Below are 12968 nucleotides of genomic sequence, written 5' to 3'. Positions count from 1 at the left end.
CCTCGCTAAGGGAGCGCACACGCCTCCAGTCTCGCTGTTCTGCGGTTATCACCCAGCAGCATTTAAAGCAAACGCACGATGCGAGGGTGGGCAATGTTGTGGCAGGACGGCTTTCCTACAGCTCCGCTGCTGCAGAAGCTAACACCCTGTTTTTCTAAGGTCCACTATGGACAGTCTAGTGCAGAGCAAGCCCTCACCGCTGCTGCTTTTCCCCGGCCAAACAGCACCAACCACCCTCGCAAACTGGAGGATGTTTTTTCAGCACCGCCTCATTTTCTGCTGCGTTCCAGCTGGCTCTGGCATTCCCCCACTAAAGCAAGGGCCACGTACAGCAGCACAGGCAATAAACTCAGCACAAAGTCCAGGACAATGCCAAGCGATGGTTATCTACGGCAGATCCGACGGTGCCTCCCTGGGATGCCAGCGGAGAACAGCACGGTGCTGTACGGACATGCACTGCCACACAGTTCTTGCCTGAGGAGTTCCCAGCTTCATTTCCCTTCTCTATTTTAGTATATTGAAAACAATAACTTGTACATAAAGTGGAACAGGGGTCAAAGGCTGGGGAAGGATATTATAAACGAAATCTTTTGGTATAAAATATTACAGTGCTTTCCATATTGATCAGTAAGCCCAGGTGCTGCTGTATGCCTTACTGTATATTATTACTAAAATTCAGTTAAGAGGCATTTTACTGAATCAGGTCAGGGCCTGAGTGTTCCCTCCAGTTCAAGCCTTGATATTGCACAGGTCTTGTGAACTGAGTCACAGATACCAAGAAACATTACAAGTCAAATCAATATTTTATAGCCTTCGCACAGATCATAGTCTGAAACTCTATCAGCACGGTGCTCTGAACAGAAGGATTTGCAGGAGCTAAAATAATTTACACTAATAAGGCACTGGCCCATGCAGTCCTTAATGATCATTTAGCTTTGGCAATACTTTTTACTGCTACTGAGCTGCTTGGAGTTGTTTTCTTTCCAGCAGAAAACTCCTACATGAGATTAAGGACATAAGCAGTAACCTAACCACAAGGCTCAGTTTTGTTCCATGTAAATTCATTCCAATTATATAAACTGCTAAATTAAGAAATGAGGTATTTAAAACAAAGGGGTTATAACAGAGCCACAAATACACAAACAAACATCACAGAAATTCTTAATTCCATTTCTTGCCTTGTTTGCTTATTGAAGTGCCATATGTTGCTGCAAGTGCTATGAAAATATCATAAGATCGTAATTATAAGGTTTGTTGAATTATAGAGTAAAGAAGGCATTTATTTACATTTAAATATGAACAGTGGTAATTGAAGTGTCACATGCTTCTCTGTTCTTGACTCCAGAAAAATATTTATCTACCAACAGCTTGATGTGGTTTCAACAATGGCCCGGATTCATGAAAGAGACTGTTACATCAATCTCCGCTTTTATTTATTTCTCCCTTCTGATTTACAAACTCAAACAGGTTCACAGCTCCTGAAGTGCTCGGGCACGGACATAGCAATGAAGACGCTGCAATGCAAACAGGATTGTTACTAAGTTGGTGTTCAATAATTCTTTGACCTGTCAATACAGGAAGCCCTGCAATAGCTTTAGGAAATCCATTTTAAATTGACCTCATTGAACTGATGCAAAACCCAACTGCAGACACATTTAAACCGATTAGCTCTTGTTAAAGTCTGATAGCAAGCGAACCTGAGTCAGGCTGATGTTGAGTACACACAGAGAGGGTTTACAAGAGTTTAAAATGAAAATTGCATTAATTGAACCAGGAACCCTTTAAGGGGAACACACATCTAGAGACAGGCCCAGTGAAGACATGGCAATCCTGGACAAGATTCTGCTGTGCCGAACTCACTTATGAATGAATGAGTCTTGAAGCTTGAGCCTCCTTACAACACTACCAAGGTCAGCAGAAAGCCTCCAAGAGGTTCAATTCCACTAAGTAAGCTGAAAAGAAGAGCAAAAGGCCAAACCAGAGGAAAGCACCTTGCTGTGAGCAGCACATTGCTCAGACCCATGTACGGAGCAATGAGCGGTTGGCCTCGGGAAGGCAGAAGCCAGCCTCCCTGCATGCTCGCTCCTTAAAGATTTACCATCACCTATCCTGGGAAAGGCTCTCTAGGAAGATCCCTAAACCAGCAAAACTTGAACCTGAGCCTTCTCCAAGGAAGGTGAATGTCTCATTGTTGGGAGCTGGAAGCCCTGCTCTCCCTGGGGCATACCTCAATTCCAACATCTGTGGCCATCACAGAAAGCAGGGAGAAGCTTGCAAGACTAAGAGGGGTGTCTAATAAAAAAAGGTCTCAGATTTTATTTTTCCACATCAAAAAAAAAATCATAAACTGTCTTGCATAACCTCAAAATACACAAAAATTTTGCAAGTGATTTTTGCTGTCACTGTTTTTTGTTAGATATTAATAATTATCATACAAGGACTGAAGTTTGGGCCTTTCTTTTGTCGGTCTTTCTCCAAGAGGGCTATTCCACTGCATGAAAACCCAGGGGATTTTACCAACTCTGTTTAACAGCCACACACTCCGTCACTGAGTTAATGGTAAAGCTTTCCATTAACAGAAACAGTTTTAGGCTAATGCTAAACCAATGAATCTCAGTCACCTGCTCCGCTTTCTTCTACCTTTCCCAAAACACTCCTTGTTTTCTGGTTTAATAATTAAATGTACCAAGGCCTTTTTTGAAGATTCTGAAAAGAAACTAGGCTGACCGAGGTTCAGTGAGAACAGGTAACATTTGCAGGGAAATACTCAAGAGAGGAGAAAGAAAAATGTTTTGGGGCAGTCACAACTTGTATTGAACACTAACAGAACTCTTCAAAGTCATCGCATCAAACGCCAGCCGAGATGGGTCTCTGCTGGGTTGTGTCACTCAGTTTGTGGGAGAACACGCACACTGTGATGGCAAGAACAGCCGGCACCCAAGAGCGAGAACATCTCCGAAGCAATGGGTCAGTAAACAGCATAATGAAATGTGACAGTAACTTCATTTGTAAAATATACACTAAAGCTATCAGGGCAAAAGTGCTAATAGCAAGGGCAACATTTGCATAATTACACTGACTTTAAAGCTCTGGTTTTAAATTGACCTAACAGCACCTCTCATTGATGCAAACGGGAGTCAGCTCTGCTGTTAGGAGGCAGCACGCTGCCCTGGGCCTTGGCTACTCAGCACGCAGGATCGCGCGGCCTTCGACTGAGACACAGCAAAGAGATTTCCACTACTGGGGCTTTAGGAACACACTAGTGCAACACTGTGCATTAATGACCAAATCTGGCTTACGAAGACTACTGGGTTTTCTTTTCTGCATTTCTTTGATGTCAAAGATCTGCCAGATAACCCTCACTGCAACCCCTCACTCTCTAAGCTCCAATAATACAGCTCTGCTTCATCACTATACCACACAGATTAGGCTGGAAGAACAAATAAGGGGAAAATTAACAACACAAAAGGAGTATGAGAGCAGACTAAACTGATGCTATCTTAAAAAAACCACCACCATCCTCTGGCACAGTAAGAACATTCTTCCCATACCAGTTTGAACCATTACCTGTGGGGTTCAGTCACTAATGTCTACAAACAATGTTTTTTACTGCTCCTGCAGATATCATATCTATTAATACTAGAGAGGCTGGCTGCACACAGTGGAATTTAGTCATTCACAAGGGAATTAATTCAATATTTATTAAATAAAATAATATTCGTATCATGGTACACGTTCAACTTGGCTTGCTACTGCCCAGGGCTTATTTGGCACACATGATCAAGCCAAAGGTACAGAGGTGACAAGAGAAGGCCACTGCAGTCATGGTGCTACCCAGCCCCAAACTGGAGAGCCCCCAAACTGGTGACCCTCCTCCAGGGAGGACCACACACACATTGTTTGCAAGCAGGAGACACCTGGCCAGGGCTGTGGGAGCAGATTTAATGAGGCTGTTTCCCACCCATGCCCACAGCTGCGATGCTCAGGACCCCTGGGAGGCCGGTGTGCAGCCCTGCCTGCTCAGTCCTGCCCTGGCACACCACATAGTGGGGGCAATCAGTTATTTCTGCAGTGAAACCCCGTAACAGTCAGGCTACAAGCAACAGAAGGAGGTTGAATAAATATTTAGGCTTAACAGAAGAGTATGGGTAAAACAATCTATGGGGCAACATTTTTCTTGAATAATTTTACAGAGTAAAACTACACAGAAAGTGGTGAGGAACACAAGCAAGTAGGGCAAGGACCTCACAGCAAGGCTATTCCAGCACTGCTGACTGCCCACTGCATATTTACTCAGGCTTTTGCTAGCTCTGCATAATCAAAGAGGCACTGGGAGTTGATACACAAGTTAGAAAACAAGCAGAGGAACAAGCCTTTGTCCATCATTTAGGGTTCAGCCTTGTGGGAGCCTATGTTGTTATGTACAATTAAAACTCGTGAGAAGCAGCACCTCCCAGGGTCACCCCACCACCCCCGGCGAGGCACCCGGGCAGACCCACCACTCACTGCATCAGTAGTTGATACACCTAACTCATCTCTTGCTCCCAGCAACAGCCAGGGAAATATGTACAAATGTCTGCTCCGCCACTACCACCAGTACAGATCACTGGTGCTAAACCCATCCACCCAAAAAACAGTACATACTTTACAATGCTGAGAAGACAAAAAATTGCAAGCTATCTATGGTAGCTCTAGCGCTTCCCTGGCAGATATTAAAACACCAGACAATAACTCTTCATATTAAACTCTTCCTTGAAAATAATAAACACTGCAGATCCCCATTCCATCTTTGTTACATTTTGGTATTCTTTGCTTCATTGACCATTTACAAATCATGAAGAATTCATAGATGAATAATGGACTGAGACTAATACACGTGTGTATATATATAAAAATATAAAACCCAGCACAAGCTAAGATGACGATAAACTCTTCCTAGGCACAATAAATTAATGACTAAAGTAATAAAATAATAATTTAAAAAAAATCAAACTGATACTGTTAAGTGTCTAAAATCCTTTCCAGTGGCTCTGATGAGCAGTCATTATACTGTTCCACAATAAAGCATGCCACTTCATTGTCTGTAGAGCCTCCGCATGATATATAAATGAATTATTTTCTGGAGGTTTCCCCATTATCTCTAAAGAACTTGGAAGTTAAATTTAGCTCCCGTATCTCCTCCAAGAGGATATGCTACTCCAGCTACACACTGCTGTGTGCCTTAGCCAAGGAGGGAGGTAGCTTCTACCCCTGCTACTGAGTTATCCTCCAACCATGGGAAACCACCTCCCCTCTTCGCAGCCCATTTGCCCACCCACCTCCCCACCACCCGGGAAGACCCTCGGCAAGCGCTGCCTCTCCCAGGGCGCTCCCCAGACCCAGCCTGAACGCCGCTGGGAGACGCGAGTGCAGTGGGGACACCACTGCATTTCTCACCCACCTCAGGCAGTCCCGGTCCTGCAGCCACATGGCTCGTGCTCCCGCTTCCGACCCCATTCCATCCTAAACCACAGCCCAGCTCCTGCCTCTCACCAGCCCCGCTCCTCCCTCCTGCTCCAGGTGCAACAAATCCACTTAACTGAGGCCTTACAGGAGCAGCTCTTCCCCCGTCCTTACATGGAGCTGCCATTGCTCTCACCTGTGGGCGATCTCCCATTAAAGTGGCAGGGAGCAGGGCTGGCTCCTAGACCCACCTGTGGCTGCAATCACCCAATCATAGCTGCATTTTAATATTATTTATAAAATCCACATTATTTATAAAATGTGATGAATCCTCCAAAGCATATGTCTGAGGTTTTTATGCAACCCCACTTGGGGCACCAGTTACTGACCCTCCTCCTTCCGTCCTCTCCTTTTTTTTTTTTAAACAGCATATTTGAAGAGATGATCTCCACCTGCGAGGTGTGTACGACCGAAGAACCCAAATCCCATTTTCAAAAGTAAAGTAGGCCCCTGGCGTGTAAATTCAATGGACTTCCAGCAAATCTGACACCCTTAAATCACCCACGGAATGAAGCCACCGCCACGATAGGTTTGCTGAAAAATGTTATCCACGGGGTTTTTTTAAAAAAACTTCATTGCTGATTATCACTTCCTAGTAGAAGTAATGGGGCCTCCTCATTTTGAAAGTACATCAATGAAAACATATAGTCTTTTATGAGTTAAACTGTTTGGAATAACTTTTAAACAATTAACTCCTCTGAAATTTCTTTTCATGGGACTGAAGGTTTTTCCTGTATCAAATTATCTGGATTTCTCATGGATTATGCATTTCTCAAAAACTCACTGTTTGCAGATTAAAGAGAGAAAGGAGACTTAGAAAGGACACAATAGAAAAAAGATCAGTAAAGAAAAATATTTTAAATATTAATGACCAAGGGGGAAATGGAAACACATTAAAGGCAAATGTGAGAGCTTTTAAATATGTTATTAAAATTGATTTATAAATGAGACTCTTCTTTAACCAAGTGCTTTAGCCTTCACTACTTATTTCCTTCTGCTGTCTCTCCAAGCATCGGTGTCACCACCCAAAGCCTATGGCATTAAGGAAAGATCCAGAAAATAATTAGGCTGGCAATGACTATGGGCTGTTCAAACAGGGAAACATCATTATACTGAGAATCTCAGAGAGTGAGATGAGAAGTTGGCTATTTTCAACTGCTGGGAAGCCCCAGGCCCTTGCAGGACATCTGTCCCAGGTCGGGCGGGAGGCTGGGGGGCTCGCTGGCTGGGACACAGCCGGGGGCTGCTCTGCTCACCCCACGGGCCCTCGTGGGAGCTGAGCGAGGCAGCGGGCAGGCAGCGGTCAGGCAGAGTCAGGAGGAAGGAGGGACCAGTCAAGTCCACAAATGCAGACACTAATTGTTTACAAAGGCGGAAAAAGACATTTCCCACTTCTATCCTCCTCCTCGCCCTCCCTCTGCGCAGAAGCCGCGCTGATGGCCAGCGTGGCTGCGCACCAGCCCCAGCCGGGCTCTGAGAGCTGGTCCACACCCAGGGGAAACCAAAGCAGCATTTCCACTGAAAAGTGCCTGCAGGCTGATGGTGAAGGTCTGGAGAAGCCCATACTGTGCAGCCTGGACGTGAACCCGTACACAGTGTACAACGTACCACAGTCCCCATCCTTCCTTCTGCACCCGATCTCAAGTACAAATAAATTACCCCAGGAGCCTGCATTTTCAGGATGTATCTTCTAGGGTTTTTCGGCTTTGAGAACATTTCCAACGATGCACCACACGACCAGGACAGCAGACCGCACGTTACTGCTGCTGGCGTGTCAAAGCACGAGCCGCTGCAGCTTCCCGAGCAGCGCACGGCAGAGGGTGCATCTCAAAACCAGCAACAAGCAGTACGTGAAGCTGTATGACTCCTGGGTCACATTTTATTAAAGGACACAGTAGCAGATGTGTGTTGTATAAACCGCCCAATTAACATATCCAAAATTGTGGAAAATGTCCTCAAAAGGAACAAATTCTGTGCGTGAATTTGTGCAAATGGACAAAAAGTGCTAGTATTTGTTTAACAAATTAGTCTCTATTTATTTGATTTTAGTTTAGATGTGCAAAACATTTTATTTTAAAGCTGCTATCCATCATAAACCACAATAACATTATAGGTGAAAACTCCAAACAGACCTATAAAGCATCACTGAGAACTATAGATCTCCTACGTTGGATTTTGTGGTGAGAATGGTCCACAAAACTAATTCTGAATGTCCTCGTAAGGTCCTTTTTATAGCAGGTTATGAATCATCACATGATATCTTTAAATGGATGATCAATACTATATTTTCCCATAAAACGTTTGGTTTGAAATCCGATTTTAAGTGCATTAGAGTTTTTGTGCACTGAATGAGTGAGTGTCATAATAAATTGTCATCAAATATGAAAGAAATATAGCTTAGATTAATTGCCATATTTATTTATGAGTCTATAAAATACACTGTGAAAGTCCTGGCACATTTTTGGGATACCAGCTTGAACTTTCAAGAAAGTTAAAAGCATTAAACGAGACTGAAAGTAGATTTATTATTGGAATGTTTTTAATTGCAGTTTCAACCAGACACAGGTATTAGAATGGCTGTGCCCTTAATGGCCATGTCTCATGTGTTTTTCCTTTAAAATGATATACTTTCCATATTTTTATTGATTTTGTAAGATTTATTGTAGATTAGTGCTGCTTGTGTGTGAAATCACAAGTGGTCCCAGCTTCCCCAGAGTAGTGGGCTGCAGATGGCCCATCGCCGCCGCAGCTCCTCCCCGATGCCCCCCCAGCACTCGGTACCGCCTGAAATACTGGTGGAAGGAAAGACCAGAGAAAAAACACCATTACCTGAAGGAGACCAGCAGAACGGTCCTCAGCAAACTACTCAGCGTTTCTACAGATGCAAAACGGAGTTCATTCAGACAGGATTTGGAGGGGGAGTCGGGCTGAGCCCCTTCTTTACTCAGGCATTAAGTAATGAAGAGGCTCAAGGCCAACTGATTTGATGGGATTGGGACTAACTGTCTTGGGTTAAGTATGTTCTGGTTTTGGAATAAGCTATAAGCTCTCTGTGTTTCTAACGTACAACAAACACAACTGGGTTTTTGTAACTTACAAATGGAAGTACATAAGGAAGCAGTTCTGACATCCACGTTTAATAGGGCACATAAGTTGGTGACAACTCTTGGAAAATAAGGCACTGTTGCATGTAACCTGCTCGCTAATTAAAAAATAGATCCTGGAAATTACAGCAAGCAGAGCAGGTAAAGGAATAACAGAGTCATTCACTGCCACAGAACAAAAATGACGAACTATACCTAAGGTGATACTAAATTAAAAACCTTCAGCTTGGCAGCCAAATGACTCCTTTGCACCACCTGCACATCAGCTGATAAAAAGGCCACGAAAGCACAGACACAACTTGGTGGTGAGCCCAATATCCTGCTCAAGCTGTGTCAGAACAGCAATCGCTTTGTCAAAAAAAAAAAATTATTCAAAATTATTTCTCTTGATTTTACTGGAAACTGAATCCACAGAGGGATCAGCCTGAATGAGAGCTGCGACACTGCCCTGACCCTCCCACAGTAACTTAGCCCACATCTCAGCAGGGCACAAACAAGTCCTCAGAGGTGAAGTTCTCATGAGTTTCGTGTAGACCTGTCTTCACTGGGTGAACTTTATAGAATCATCTACACTTGATAGAATATTCTACAGATAACCCCAAGAAAGCTGGTACAGAAGTGTTGGATTACTCCGATGCAGAGTGCTCTAGAGAAGTATGTCCTCATTGGCCAAATACGGTTTCAGAAGCTGGGTTTAGCGATGGCCCCAGATCCATGGGAAAATCCCACCCAGGAGCGCAGGGAAGATCCACGGCCAGCTTCCACCCACCCAGCCAGCTCCCGGCACAGAATGGTCCAGACTAAAGCCCCAGGTCCAACCATCCTCCAGCTCCAGGAACACTCAAGCCCAACTCTTGATTTTACAGCCATATCTAAAACTTAATCACAGCTAACACGGTGATGGTCTGAGATTCAGCAAATCCATAGGTCATTATAAAAGTGATGATGAGAGCCAAGCGGAGCTGCCAGTCCTCAGAGAAGAGGCAGGAGGGCGAGGTGGCAGGGTCAAGCCACCGCAGAGGACTGTTAGGAAGAAGCAGCTCACTGTCACGTGAAGGAGTCTACACGTGCTTAGGGATGCCTGTGAATATTATTATTACCCTTGTCTGTCTCTTACTTAATTTCCAGATGAAACTTTAAACGGCTCTCATTTAGCCATCCATCTAAATGAGAGGGTCTGGAGAAGCCAAGTAAAGGCCCACCCATGTATTTCTTTCGCTTTGCACATACCAAAACCAGAGGGAAATTGTGCAGCTTCTTGGATTAACTAGCCTACATAGATAACTCTCCGGAAATCCACCGGCATCTTTTTGGATGTTCTCTTTCAGAAGACAAGTGTCCAAAGGCAATCAAAGTTATTCCTGACGTAATTCAAAAGTGATCTAAAAAAAAAAACCATCTACCTTCAGGTTCAGCCTTTAGCTGACGAGGTACCTCACGTTATCTCAGCAATTATACATCGCCCCCTAAATCAGGGTACGTCCCACGCTTCACTGTGCCCATTCTCCCCTCTGTCCTGAAGACAGTTCTTTCTGTTTTCGGCTTGTATGTTAAGCAATTAAAATGCGTTATCTTCAACAAGATATTAATCTTAATATTGTCCTAATTTGTTTCGTCTTTTTCTGCCTCTCATGCAGAAATCAGTCTTGACAATAGCCACTGAGATAAGGACAGTAACCAGCAAGCTTCAGAATAAACCATCACGTACACTATTTTAGTTTGTCAAAACAATTAGTGTTCATTTTGGCTTTATTCAGTTAAATCTGCAGTGACTGATCAGTATAAATTATGTATTAGGCTGCCCAGCTGTACTTGTTTATTCATGCATGGACTTGGAGAATTTTCATTTTCTCAGTACAAAAAAGCAACAGCCAAAAAATCCCCCTGTATTCTAAAATATAAAGACACTTTCTTCTCAGCCACATTTCTGCTACATGTTTTTGAAGCTGCTTTATTCTTACCCCTCTTAGAACATTATTCTTCCTTTCCAGAAATGATACTTCACCGCTTATTTCAATTAACCTATTATTTCATTCGCAGTTATCAGCAGCTGCATTTGCATCGGTGGGAAGCACGTACTGTTACTTTCACCCCTAGCAATTACCTCCCGACCAAAGCAGTATCAGAGCTAAACCAAATGACGTTGATTTTAAAAGCATCAAAAATCGCATTGGAGGCTGCATTTGAACTCCTGCCTCGCTTCAGGAGGAACTGCTCGCAGACATGTTTACAGTTAAGCCTCACACTCCTCTCTTTCAAGAACAAAAGTTTGTCGATCAAGAGAGATCGTCTTCCGGTTTTGCTCATGTTTATAGTCACGCAGTCCTCGCGAGGACGACTGGGTGAAGGCAGGGCATGCCGTGGGGTGGGATGATATGTTTGTACATGGGGAGAGAGATGACACAGATCTAGATAAAGGAAAGAGAAGAATCTGTAGTGGCCACATACACCATCAGTTACGCTTCTCCGAGACGCGGTGTATGAGCAGAATGGAGATCTGGCTGTTGAAGCTGTTTCCCTGCGATGAAAAGAATGGCAAATTGCACACTCCTTCCCCAAAGCTGCCCTCCGCCAAGCCGAGTTCAAGAACCTGTTAACAGAAGGTTTATGCCAATATTTACAAATCGCAGAAAGATGTTTCCACAGCTTTGACATGGTGAGTCCAGTCGCTCAGTGACGGACTGACAGGGTGAATGGTGGCAGTGCTCAGAAGAACACAAAGAGCCAGAGTTTGTGTCCTCCCGAAGAGCTGGTGAGCAAGGCAGAACTTGTATTTGTTCACGGGAACGCCACTTAATATCCCAGGTTGTAAGGGCAATTAAAAGGGTCGCCCGGGTGGTTCCTGGGCATGTATAGAACAAAGTATGCTACAGAAACATCTCCGTAGGGCAGAGTGCTGTAAGTGGAGAGAGAGCTGGGTTGCAAAAGGCCATCTCTCAAAGCTGGCCTCAGCTACAACGTACCTGACAGGTAACAGATTTGCTTTCACGTTGATTGTGCACGATAAAGATTGGCAAACACAATGTTTGCATTGATCTGCGTTATGCCTGTTACAGAAGTGCTTTTGCGCAGTGAATTCTGCCCCGGTTTCGGCGGCTGCTGTGCTCGTCACATCGGTGAGGAGGGCGAGAGCCCCGTGTGCAACCTGCCCGCGTGCACGCAGTGCCAGCGACAGCTCCCATGGGCTCTGAGCACAGGCTGGATGAGCACACAGCTACTCTTGTTGTTTCTTTCCGCAAATAACATAAGAAATGTTCTGGTGAAAAGACTAAATTTTGCTGAATTAAGTGCTTTAGAACAAGTGGGTTTATTACTTTATAATTAGCATAATTTCCCCCATAGGGATTCTTGCAATTAAATAATTAGCAGTAATGTTACCCAAAGGTGTTCTTTAATGAATTTTCTTAAGTTATTGCCCCCGTTAACGACAACTGAAACGGCTCAGCGGTACACCGCCTGAGCGCTCCTTCTTGCCAGGCCACGGGCGATGTGAGAGGGCTGTCACGCCTGACCCCGAGCCCCGGGCCGCGCTGCTCACCCCGGCGGGGCGGGCCCGGCTCGGGCGCCGCGCTCCCCTCCTCGCCCCGGCCCCGCGGGCAGCGGCCGGGCGCTCTGCTGCCCCGACGGCGCGGACAGCCCGCTCCGCTCCGCTCCCGGCCCCGCCGGAGGGCCCGCGACCGGGAAGGGGCCCCGTGAGTGCCCCGCTCCGGGCAAGGGCCGCTACGCCCGCGAGCCGCCCCCCCGCCCGGGCTGAGCCGGGGCCCAGCCGCTCCAGCCGCTCCCGGCGGCGGCTCTGCCCGCTGGCTGCCGGCGGAGCGCCGCCCGCGCGGGGAGGGCAGGGGCCGCCCCGGCTCGGCCGCGCCGCGGGGGGCAGCACACGGGACCGGGCCGGGCCGGGCCGGCGCGCATCGCTCGCGGCTCGGCAGCGCCACCCGTCGGGGAGCGGGGCGGCGGCCGGCGGCGGAGCGGGGCCGCTCCGGCGGGGCCGGGCACGGGCACGGGCATGGGGGCTGCCCGCCCGCCTCGGCGGGGCACGGCCCCGGCCTGCCCGGCACGAGTGCCGCCGGGCCGCCCCGGGCCGGGGAAAGTTGTGTTTTCTTTTCCTTTCTTTTTTTTTTTTTTTTGTGTGTCTTTTTCTTTTTTAATTGCCACCGGCAGGATATCGCGCCCGGCCGGGCCCGGGAGCGCCGCGGCGGCTCCCGCCGCAGGGGGGGGGAAATCCCCATTTACCTCCCGGGGATCTCTCCTCAAAGGCAAATTCGCAATATGTAAGTCGCTGGTTAAACAAGGGCATTTCCATTTGTTAATTGATGCAATTACGCCGCAGCGGTAATGGGCAGGCCGGGCTGCAGGCAGCCATCC

This window comes from Gavia stellata, chromosome 15 (genome assembly GCF_030936135.1).
Source record: "Gavia stellata isolate bGavSte3 chromosome 15, bGavSte3.hap2, whole genome shotgun sequence".
Taxonomy (NCBI): Eukaryota; Metazoa; Chordata; class Aves; order Gaviiformes; family Gaviidae; genus Gavia; species Gavia stellata.
Note: the sequence above shows the minus strand (reverse complement) of the source record.